At 45.7% G+C, this 12,384-nt stretch overlaps 1 protein-coding gene across 1 annotated transcript in view; it reads left to right on the top strand.

Moving 5' to 3' along the window:
• The window catches only part of RIC3 (RIC3 acetylcholine receptor chaperone), a 143,666-nt gene that overhangs the window by 741 nt on the left and 130,541 nt on the right, over positions 1-12,384 (top strand). The window lies entirely within an intron of this gene.

The raw sequence follows: 12,384 nt of genomic DNA on the forward strand, positions 1-12,384 counted from the left end.
TACTTGTTTAAACGTTGATGTTTATTGTATGCATTGGTGGGGTAAAGACATGATGACAGTAATGGTCATGGATTGTATCATCAATCGAATATGGTATGATCGCCTCCAGATTGTTTACAATTGTCCTTCCGAATGTGTTCACCAATTTTGGTTCATGGTGAATGACATTGCAGGCGTTGATGGATGTATAGAAAATATAAATAGCGTTCGTAGTTCTGTTTATTGACCATGATGAGAGTCGGAACTCCTTGCAAAGGGCCAAGAGACACGCAGGGGTTATGGGCGTGCGCAGAAATTTTTCCAGGGGGGGGGGGGGGGGGGCAAAATGTTAACGTCATCACCATCCTCCGACATGATGTGCGCCAGGTGGGGCACAAGAAACACCTGGGTGCTGAACTGGGATAGACTCAATTAAATGCCAGGAATCCAGGACATGTGACGGACCCTGCCACAGGCCAACAAACACCGCCTGTAGGGAAAACACTAAACTTTCTGACAAGGTGCTTTATCTCTGTCTGCTAGGTGTGCAGACTTCCAGGTCCTCAATCCAACACCAATCAAGGCTGTCTTCAGCACGATTCGATTTTTATCAGAATACTTTAAAACAGCCTATGATTAAAGCACTAGATTAAATATACTGTATGCACAGTGTATGTTAGGGATTATTTGTAGAACACATATTTACCAATATTGGCTTCTTGGTGCTAGAATTCATGATAACTTTTATCCAAAGTTAAAGCACAACGTCAAAGTTAGTAATAAATAATGCAGCAATCACACACGCAAGTGATTCGCCAATGGTTGCTCTTTACTAGGATTACCCGGGGATTGCTAAATTTTACACACATTCAATTAATTTATACAAAATAAAATGTATAGGTCCAAATGTTAGCTATATTTTTTAAAAGAAACTTAGAGTCCCTCTACGTGTAGTCAATGTCAAACTGACAGCTTGCTCACGTTTAGGGATACAATATTGGCCAGCCCCCCTATGCGGAAGCCCAGCACTGTAAATGTGTGGCACATGCGTAGCCCGCAATGGCAGCACATCACAGGTCCAGGGATGCTGAGTCTTACACAGTGGTTGAAGTGGGGGGAAAAAAGTAGGGGAACAGTGGGCGGAGAATCAGAGGGCAGGAATAACCCAAGGATTTGATCTTTGGGTGGAGCCAGAGGTGTGGCCAGAATGCACAGACATCCCAATTTTTAGTATTTGTTTGGCATTTCACTGCCCAGTTTAATCAGCCAATGAATACACATGATTATTTAAGGTTATAATGAGTTATTGACATTAAACTATATTCACAAAGTGGGATATGCTTCTAATCACAGAATGTACCAAATACGATAAAATGTGGAAACACAAGCCATTTGTCTCCAAGCCATGGAGTTTCTGTCATCAGCACTTCTCCCTTTTTCCACAACAGTAGATCAAACATGAATGGCAAAATATCCTAGTTTGCAAATGTTTTCTCTAAAATTATGGCTCTGCCATATTTGCCTCATAATGCAAGATCTGCTGCATGATCTGACCATTTAAACAAATAAATTATTTGTATCTCGAAAATATCAAAAGTTAATATAAAATGTGACTTGTGTTGCTGCGGAGTGGATGGACTATTGCAAAGGTTGACTGGTCACCTTTCTCACTGCTGCGTTTGTATGTTATACTGCTACTAATAAGGCAAAATCTTTCCAAATACTGTTAGCATGTGTACACACGTCAAAATAATAAAATATCTGAAAATATACTGCATTACGCTGCAGCCTTTTTTAATGCATAATTTAGTCAACACTACGGCATAATGTTGCCATCCTTTGCTGCATAATTAATTCCAGTGGCCCCACAGCTGGCAGCACATGTTAAAAGGGCTTGTGAATGAAGCAGGGAGACTGTGAAGTTTGCAAACTTAGTTTGGTGTGCGTGCAAATCCTGCATTGCCAATCCCTGGTGAGTTGCAGCTACTACTGCTGAAACAAGGCCAATGGAGCTACCCATGTGTGAGGCAGACTGGCCTCAAGGGCAGGGCCAGCCATAGCACTGGTGGTGTCCTGTGCATCATTGTTTGTTAGTGCCCCCCAATGACCACCTCTGCCATGGATTCCCTCACTGCCACCCTTTAACTGTGCCCCCCAAGTCTTCATAACCACTCTCTTTCAGATGCATTTAATTTGATTTACAGCGCCACTCATGCCATTGTAGGGTGTCAGAGCACTTTACATCACACAAATTACACAGAGACAATCCATATGTGTGTAAATCACTGTATAGAGACTGTTACATAAGACTAAGGACTACAAGGTGTAGGAGTCACATGACATTTCTGTCCAAAAGAACACTTTTTGGGACATTAGGATAATCAAAAACTACGGGTGGGTGGGGGGAAACATAACGCTCTAATTTATACCTTGCAGTTTGTATGCAGCTCTTAGATGACAGTTAATAGCTCACTGTTCTAAGTTTGGATTTTAACTTATAAACTGCAAGTAACAAAAGGATCTCTCTGACTAAAGCAGGATCTCTCTGACTAAAGCAGTAGCCCACTGACCTATTTACATTATGTGCACTTTGTGATCTGCATGGCGCATGTTCTTAGCAGCCGGTACATTAACCCTCTGAGCTACCTTTCCATGAGTCAAAACTTCCACTAGACAAAATTCTGATCTCTCTCTAGGAAGTCATCGTGACATTTTTATTGATGCCGAAAATTGCTGGAGGCCAGGAAGGAGGCAGCAAGCGTTTTTTTAAAACCATAATATACTTGCAAACATGATGCCTTCACCTAAAGTCAGCACCCGGTGCGGTCACACTGGATGCACCGCCATAGAGCTGGCCCTTCTCAAGGGTCTTGTGACCTCAGTGACTGTTGTTCTAGGGTGTGCTGCTTCATAGGCCTGCCCGCAAGACTGGAGGTGAACTTCAGTATGGATAGTGGTGGACAAGCCTTAAAGGTTAACCTACACTTGTCATGTTAGGGTCCACCTGCTGGTGCGATGACACAAGGACTTCTAAGGTTTTGCAAAGCCTTCTAAGGTCTAGCATGTCATTGTGCTCTCGCAGGAGAGTGGTCTATTGGACTGGTTATTAAGGCTCAACCTGGTTCCCAGTTCCAAATTCAGCAGCTCTGACCATAGTGCCACATCCTCTCCCCCACTGAACACCGTACTGCCCCACTGAGAAAATGTCCCAACTACAACCCAATTGTTGCCCGCTATAAACACCTGGATGAGGCTCAATTTAAATTACACACTAGACAAGAGCAATATGCGGCCTACAAAAAAAAAGTAACATCATCCTGGAAAAAGCAAACACTTCTAGGGAATGCTAAATTTAGCAAACCATGGGAAATGTAAGCAGGAACAACATGATTACCTTAATGCTTTTACACTCACTATTCAGAAACCAGTAAGTGCTTTTCCCTGAAAAGTTAAGGACATAACTACAGGGCCCAGAATGGACCCATTTCAATGGCCATTGCTTATATCCTTACAAAACGTAAGCAGTACGGTAAAAAGACCACATCCCTGGATGCAGAGCCGCAGCACATATTTCGTTTTCCAATCCACACATTGCAGTACCTCCAGGATTGGTGCACTCGTTCCAAGGCCAGGGAAAACAAAGACAAGAAAACAAAAATAGCGCTTCACTGGCAAACTCTGTAAATGTGGCGCTAATGTGTTTCAGTGTGTGAATAAAATCAGTTTGGCCAGTTTGCTACCACCCTGTCTTACTTTATTTAGTTATTCATATTTTTAGCCTTTTATTCCTAATGCTGCACTTAAAATGTCAGAAAAATACGACATTTCCTGCAAAAGCATCTATCTTTTTTTGGATCCATTTCACAGGGAAGCAAATAAAGGAAAGGAGAGGAAAGAAAGTGAGAACCCCGTCTTGAAGTCACAGTTTTTATGGGCGTCCGCTGGGGGGGCAAGGAGGGTCGCTCCAGGGGGGGGCAAGCGCCCCTCCTTGCCCCCCCCTGCGGATGCCCATGCCCAAACCACGGGGATTGAGGCATTTTACTCCAGATGTTCCCGGGCCCAACCTACTATGGACCCTGAGCAAATGGGACAAGTTTCCTTCTGCACTTGCCTCTAAGTGGTAGGTATGGACCAGCAGTCTGAGGCTCCCTCGAGGAGGAGGTGTAGATACTGATTGGTGAACGTGGTTCATAACTCAAAGAGTGTGCAGAGCAATAAATCAATGTCTAGCCAAATGCTTACTTTTATAATTAAAAAAGAAGTATTATGGGGCAAATTTATGTTAACTGGCGCATCCCCAGGGATGCGCCAGTTAATGTGCGCCACAGTGCGCCACAGCTCCGCCACCCATGGTGCAAAAACGGCACAGATGCGTGACGCATCTGTGCCGGTAAGGTGGCGCATTGCTGGAGTTGCGTCACAAGCGCGACGCAGCTTCAGCAAGGCTCGGGGGTGCCCCATCTTCACAATGCTGCGTCAAGACCTATGCCTGCTTCAAGCAGGCGCAGGGTTTTGACGCAGCATTGGCCTGAAAGTGACTGAGTGAAATCTCATAGATTTCACTCAGCCACTTTCAGGAGGCGTTCCTGCGCAGGAACGCCCCCCCCTGCGCAGGAACGCCTCCTTATGGCGCAGGGCTTTACAACGTGACGCAGCTCCTAGATGCGTCACGTTGTAAATAGGGCGCATTGTTTGCGCCGCCTTTGCTTCAAATAAAGTGACGCAATTGCGGCACAAAGAGGCGCAAGGGCATCATAAATCTGCCCCTAAATTTGTATTGTCTACTCATAAAAAGGAATATTATGACATTCACTGGCAACAACACTTATCCCCCTTGAGGTTGGGGCACAAGTGTTTCAGTCAGGGCCGGACTGGGAACCAACACCAGCCCTGGCAAAGTGCTCGCCCCCCTCCCCCCGTGGGTTGTAGGTGCCGCCAAGCTCTTTGCCAGGGTCGGTTTTCGGCAGATTTTGTTACAGGGCCGATTTTGCAGCTATGCTGCAAAAATGGCCCTGTAACAAAAAACGGCCCCCAGGGGCCCCAAACTGGCCCACCAGCTCTGCGGCGCACCGGGGATTGCTCGGTGCCCGCTACGGCCAGTCCTGCCCTGGTTTCAGTGGCAAGTCCCTGCCCTACCTGTTCTTCGCAATGTGATCAGAATTATTCCCCATTCACTGACTCCTGTCAGGGATTGCTTACTAGCAGGCCTTAACTTATGAGTCCCCTCTGACTTTTCAAATACAATTAAAGGTGTTGTAGCGCCTCCACGCTTTCAGGAGTGAGTCTCAAGAGGACCTAATAGGTTTTACCCACTCCAGAAGAAAGGAAGCGTGCAACAATTCTCCTCAGTTGAGTTGACTGCATGCAAGCATTGTAGCAGCACTCAACCAGCGCAGGCTCACATCTAGCCTACACGGTTCTGCTCCGCAGCAGCCAGAGGTGTGTCTGCGCTCCTCCTGCGCGGTAAGTGTCCATGCTTCCTAAAGGGGGGCTGATTCCGATGTGCCTGATCTTGATCTCGTTGAGGGACATGGGGGACAATGTTCTCATGACGTCCTCATTCGGTCCAATGGGTCAGATCAGCTGCAGTCCTTGTTGCTCCTGCTGACCAACGGTTCACTGCTGCTCATAGTTCACAGGCTCCTGCCTGATCAGGCATGCCACAATTATTCATGACAGCACCTCCTGGCACACAGGGTTGCTACACCACTGCAGAGGTTGCTACACCAGTGGCAGTCCTTACCATAGCGCCCCCTCCTGGCATACAGGGTTGCTTCTACTGTGTCAGACAAGCTTCAGCCCTTCTCTCCAAGACAGCCCCTTCTGGCATACAGGTTCACAATAAAAGTGCCACACAGGCTGACGCCCCTACCTCATGGAAGTCTTTTCATGGCTCCTGGCATAACGGGGTTACCTACTTGAGTATGCACATGGGTTACAGCCCGATCAGTGCAGCAGCCATCTCCTTTCTACTTGCCCTAGGAGTCCACTCAACAGGGCTCCATGCTGGACCTCGCTCCCACCAGCACTCTCCACTTCCTCACAGGGCACTCTGGTCTTTGCAAGCAGGCATGTGCTGGAGCTCCTTGGTCCAGAGCAGGTCATCTTGGGTTCCCTAGCATATTTGACCCCCAGTCCTGGTCACAGGCAGAAGTCTTGCAGAGCTTCCCCTCCTCACATAGCCCATCTGGCTGCTTGCAGATGCCAATTTTTGGGGTCCCTACCTTTCATTTTTATACTGCATTTCTAGACACCAAATGTGATTTAGGGTCTGGAACTTAGACGTTTTATGTTCAGATTATGCTTCTTTTAAAATATGTATTACTCCCCTCCCTCCTTCTCTTGAAAAGCCACCTGTCCCTGTAGGAGAGGCTCTAAAGCTGATAGACCCACATCGCAGGCCACATGAGTGACTAGATTTCACACCTGGATGTTAGCCACAGTGACATTTGCATCAAAAGGTTAATCTCAAACTCTCAATTCCGCTCTATATAATTCTCTTATCAGCCCCACCTCCATCCTAAAAAGTTTCCAGGATCCTTCCTTGTGAACTATAACTGAATTAAAGAGCACTTTTTGCCATGTACAGGGGAAGTCTCTCTCTCCCTTCTCCAGTGTGTCCCACCCAGCTCATAGGAGTGCAGCAATACACAAATCTGTCTGTCGGAGTCCTCTACCTACTCATGTCGTCACCAGGCAGGCATGGGCCTCTCACAATTGAACCCAGGGTCCTCCATATAATGTAACATTGCAGGCATTTTTGCTCTCGGTGTTTGTACATAGCACACATACTGTCCAGCACTGTTACCTTTGAGTATTGTGCACACATATACTCAACACATGCGTTCAACTCACTCGAATGGCCTTCTATGTTCCGGATAATGGAACGCATGGGCTTTAGTCCGTTATTTATAGCCCAGATCCGACTTCTCTATACGAGCCCGACAGCGAGAGTGCGCGTGAACGGCATAATCTCTGAGCCGTTCGCAGTGACTAGAGGCACGAGGCAAGGCTGCCCTCTTTTGCCTCTCCTATTTGCTATCGCAATGGAGCCTATTGTGGCGAGAGTTAGGCAACATCAAACTGCTAGGGCAATTGGGTTCAGTTCCCGTAGCCTGCTGATCTCTATTTATGCTGATGATGTCACCCTCTATGTCCTAGACCCCTCAGCTAATTTAGACCCCCTGCTGAGAGAGTTTGTAAAATTCGGCGGACTATCAGGCATATCGATTAACTGGACCAAATTTGTGATATTCCCACTGACGGATAACACCCCTGAGGTGCGGTTGGAGTTCCCCTTTCGTTGGACTGCGGACAAGGTCAAATTCCTGGGGATCTGGTTGAGCCGCAATCTCCGAAACATCTGGACGTTAAACTTTGGACCTGCGATTGACTGGCTTGAAACTAAAGTAGCGATATGGTCTAAATTACCCTTGTCTAGTTCTGTAAATCGGGCCCATAGTTCCTCGCCCCCCCACTCCCCTCCACATATTCCCATCTCCTTCCCCCTCACAACCCTCCCTCACCTAGGTTATCACGACACTCTAGTAGAGAGCGGTTCTTAAGCACCCGTAGTCCTGCTGCCGTCGACTGGACTGCTCCCCTCCAAGAGCGCGCACCGCGGACAGCTTGATGCATGATGTGCTATGTTCCAGGGCGTCTGCCAGACTGTACATGCAAGTTATATAATTGCCCTTGTGTAGGGCTTTCCACTGCTGAATCCGCTTCAGTGGACACTTGTTATAGCGACCTATGTTGTTCTTGGTTTGAGTTATGTAACATTACAGATGTTTTTGCCTAAATGAATCTGACACACCTATACCAGGCCTTCTCCATCATGTTTACAGGGACGCATTTCTCCTCATGGGAACATCTCCTCCATGGTTAGCTCTACCATTTTTTCTTGTTTTCTACTGACATATATCTACAATTGCAATCATTTCGCAGTATATGGCTATGCAATGTTAAGTCACTTGAAACGCGGCCGGCCCGATGTGGTTGTAGGCGACATGCTGTGTTCACTTAGGATATTGATATGATTTGTTGACCGATTGAATGACATTGCATCAATGGAGCTGCCAGCCAAATTATTCTTTGGTTGTAGGCGATGAGCTGTGTAACTGTGGCGAATGCTAATAATGGTTTTGAACATTTAAAAAAAAAAAAAAGAATGAAAAGGTGAAATTGGACTTTTAAGTTCAAAACTCGCAAGTGCGTTTCAAAGAGGCCTTGACTGACAGCAGTACTGCGACAAGGGAATTGGATTAAAGTTGAAAAAGCGAGTTTTAAGCACTTGTGCTAAAATCAACAAATTGAAAATAAGCGAGTTTTAAGCACTTGTGCTTGTGCTAGCATGCCCTTTGCGAGAGCAAGCAGCAGCTCGCGGAACATCTGTGTTTTTTTAAATTAGCGCACGTGCCCCTGCGTGCTCCCACAAGGTGGATGCCAGCACAAGCTCGAGCGCTGAAAAGAACTGAACGATTTCTAAAGGTCACTCCTAGACAGGGCATGTGCGCTGCCTAGGCGAGACCTAAAAGGGACCTGTTCACCTCTACTGATCATTGCATAGTATGCTGCCACAAATATGCTTGTGTTGCTTATCTGCTGGTAAAGGCAGTAACATTTTACCAATATGAGGGTAGCATTTTGGGCACCCCACCGAGTGCAACAAGACCGTAATCTGTGAGATAGGCCTTTGTCAGTGGAGACACACATGATCTGTGTTTGTCAATGGCAACAAAAATCAGAAATTAGGGATTCAGACAACAGTACATCTGGGCACTCAGGGCTGGGGTACTCGTCCATCACCACTCAGAAGACTTTTTCATCCCAGCAATGGGTATGTCCATTGGTGCCATTTCATTAGAGAGGAAATAGACTTAAGTAATTACTGCATAATTTGTGCATGTTTCAAAAGCCGAGATTCAGAAGCAGCTCTCAAAGCCCCCTAGTTTTGGTATTACTTTGCACATACATCGATGGCTCTCTCAAGATTCCATACTGCTTGGAAAGAGAGTGGAATTTTAATGCACATGTTGTTTCTTCTCTGTCGTTGCCATGATTTTTTCAATAACTTCATCCTTTTCCAATGTGTTTGACCTTAAATAATCAGTTAAGGACCACACCTATACAGACTCACACATCAAACGACAATACTACGCTTTATAAATTGGTCAATACATATTTTTCACCCTTTATTGTTATGTTGACAGATAGTGTGTTTCATCAGAGAATTGTAGGAAATTTCTACAAGAATGGACTTTCATGTTATTTTTCAATATAGCACACACAAGTAGAAGACAACTGATGTTATGCTGTGTTATCAGCATTTATATTGTGCCCATCTTCCAATAATATGGCGTTCTAGCACTAGGGATTCTCAAGTAGCAAGTATCTTAACATATGTTAAAAAATAAGAAAGATTATTCACTCAAATAAGAACTAAGAATAAAGAATTATGTGAATGTGTAAGAGCCCTCCTAATAAATAAGAGCTAACAATCAAAAATTATATGCATGTGTAACAGCCCACTGGATACTGGTTTACAGTGATCAGCTCTAGGTTTATAGATATTGTATAGCCTTTCAGTGATTCTAATTGTCAGTCTTTATGCAACATACTCAACTATACCTCTCCTTTTATCGACCCTACTCATAAGCACTGCTTCACATTCTAAGTGACACAATAAGAGCAATCACTGAACATAAAGCATAACACCACAAATCTGTCCACTTTAGTCACCCCTGATTTCCTACACCATTCAAACAGACAAAACGCTGTCAATGACATCTTACATCCTTTTTTGCTCCATTGCACAGCCATACACAACAACATATATCACACAAAAAAACATCTCTGGTTATCAACCACAGTGCTGTCAACAAAAACAATAAAGCCAACTTCACCACCAAACTAGCTGATATCAATCAGGAAATGGCAGACCATCATGAATACCTCCTGAAACAAAAAACAGCAAAACTTCAAAAAGACATTTCGAAATTTGAGAAGGAGAAGGTTTATCCTTATCTAAAGGATGGTTTCAAAGGGAAAAAGACCAACTACTCCTCTGATGACAGCTCAGATAACAACAACAGGCGAGGATCCGCAAGTAGTGACTCCAGTGGAGAATATACCCCAAAGAACAACCGGTTCCCACAACGCCCCAATTGGCAACAGGGCTACCAACAAGGACCAATGTTCCATGGCCCTCCACATATGGCACCCCCATGGCAGTACCCCTTCTTCCCACAGGGCCCACCGCAATTTTACCCTTTGAACCCGCCACCTTTTCAAGGCAGAGGTTGGGACAGAGGAAGAGGGCGAAAGCGAGGCAGACAGAAAGGGGTCCAGTGGCAAGATCAGTCTACACCGCAGACCATGGTGGAGACCAGGAGCACCACCAGAGGGAGAAGAGTCTAATTGTCAACCTCTCAATAAAAGTACTGACCCCAACTGAAAACAGTGTTTTGGAAAAAGGACTGGGGTTTGACCCTACACCCACCCCAGATAGCTTTCAGGAGATGATCGAAATTAGACAACTCTTCAGAAAGATATGCTTGCGTGCTTTCTTTGATGACAAACCTGAGCCAAGGAGCCAAGATACTGGATTACGGAAACCTTCCACCTTCACTCCAGCGGATGGTATGGTCCCCGCAGAGGTCCTGACATTTGAGCGAGCAGTCCTTGCCAGCCTTAAGAACAAACCTCATGTCAACCAATTCCACAACCTGACGAATGCGGAGAGACAAGCCTCTATCGCTTTGGGAAATGACGATACCATCGTCATCAAACAAGCAGATAAAGGGGGAGCCACGGTTATTCAAGACTATGACGACTATGATCTAGAATGCAGACGGCAGCTGTCCAACAATACCCACTACAGACCTCTCACCGTGGACCCAACGAAACGTTTGACGACTACCATCATGAGTCTGGTGATCGAGGGCGAGACGAATGAATGGATAACCAAGAAGGAAGCTGATTTTCTAATTACAACTGAACCAGTAACACCCTATTTTTATACACTACCGAAAATCCAAAAGGGTGTCACCCCTGTTCCTGGAAGGCCCATTGTCTCCGGAATAGGGTCTTTACTGGAACCACTGTCCTAATTCTGTGACGTCTTCTTACAACCTGTAGTGAAGAAAATTCCATCTTACCTCCAGGACACCAGAGATGTCCTATGCTTGATCAACGACGTGGATGGCAGGGAGGATGTCGACCTCCTACTGACATTGGATGTGGAAGCCCTATATACAAACATCCCCCAACAGGCAACCTTAGAGGCAGTTGAGTCCACTTTGAGGTCGGAAGAATGGTCAACCCCCACCCGATCTCATTTATTATGGCATTGGCCAACATAGCCCGAACGGAGAATTTCTTCAAATACGAGTCACAGCTATACCACCAGATCCATGGAACATCAATGGGATCAACCTTCGCACCGAGCTTGGCATGCATATACATGGCCACCTTCGAGAAATACTTCATCTATTCACCTGATAACAACCCGTTTCTTGAAAACCTCACCCTATGGCGACGTTATATTGACGATATTCTGATCTTTTGGAAAGATGACCGAACAAGTTGTGAGGCCTTCTGCACATGGATTATTCTTCAGGACCCATTCCTAAAATTCACGGGTACCATATCTGAACACTCATTGCCCTTCTTGGATTTGACAATCATGTTGGGACCTACGGAGATTACCACAACTCTCTGCAAAAAAGAGACCGACAGAAACAGCCTCCTGCTCTACAATAGCCACCACACCAGGGTCCTGAGGGATAATTTGGGGTTCGGTCAATTTCTGAGGATCCGCAGAAATTGTACCTCGGTAACAGACTACAAACGGGAGGCGACCACCCTACAACACAAACTCCAGGATAGGGGTTACCCCACGAGACTCCTTAAACAATCTGTGAAGAGAGCACTCAATAATAACAGAGAATCTCTACTGGAAATACACACAAAGGATACTGAGGATACCATTACCTGTGTAACTTCCTACGCAAAAAACTCTACGTTTATCAAAAAAACAGTGAACACCCACTGGGGGATCCTGAACTCGGCTGGTTTGGACATTCCACGCCCACGCTTTGCCTTCAAAAGAACAACAAACCTTAAGGACACACTCATCCACACCCGACCAAAGAAGACGAGCACCCTTCCTCAGAACACTCTTTGGGGATTGCCCCCAGTTGTAGGGCATTTCCGTTGTGGCAATTGTGTCGTCTGTCCCCAGTCTACACAAGGAAAATCCGTCATACTATCGGATACCTTCACATGGCATCTGAACAAGCACACGAATTGCAATAGCAGTCAGTGCATCTATATGTTGACCTGCCCTTGCGGTTTAAAGTATATTGGAATGACGATGCGCACTGTCAAAGTGCGCATCATGGA

The sequence above is a fragment of the Lissotriton vulgaris genome, chromosome 2_1 (genome assembly GCF_964263255.1).
Source record: "Lissotriton vulgaris chromosome 2_1, aLisVul1.2, whole genome shotgun sequence".
Lineage (NCBI taxonomy): Eukaryota > Metazoa > Chordata > Amphibia > Caudata > Salamandridae > Lissotriton > Lissotriton vulgaris.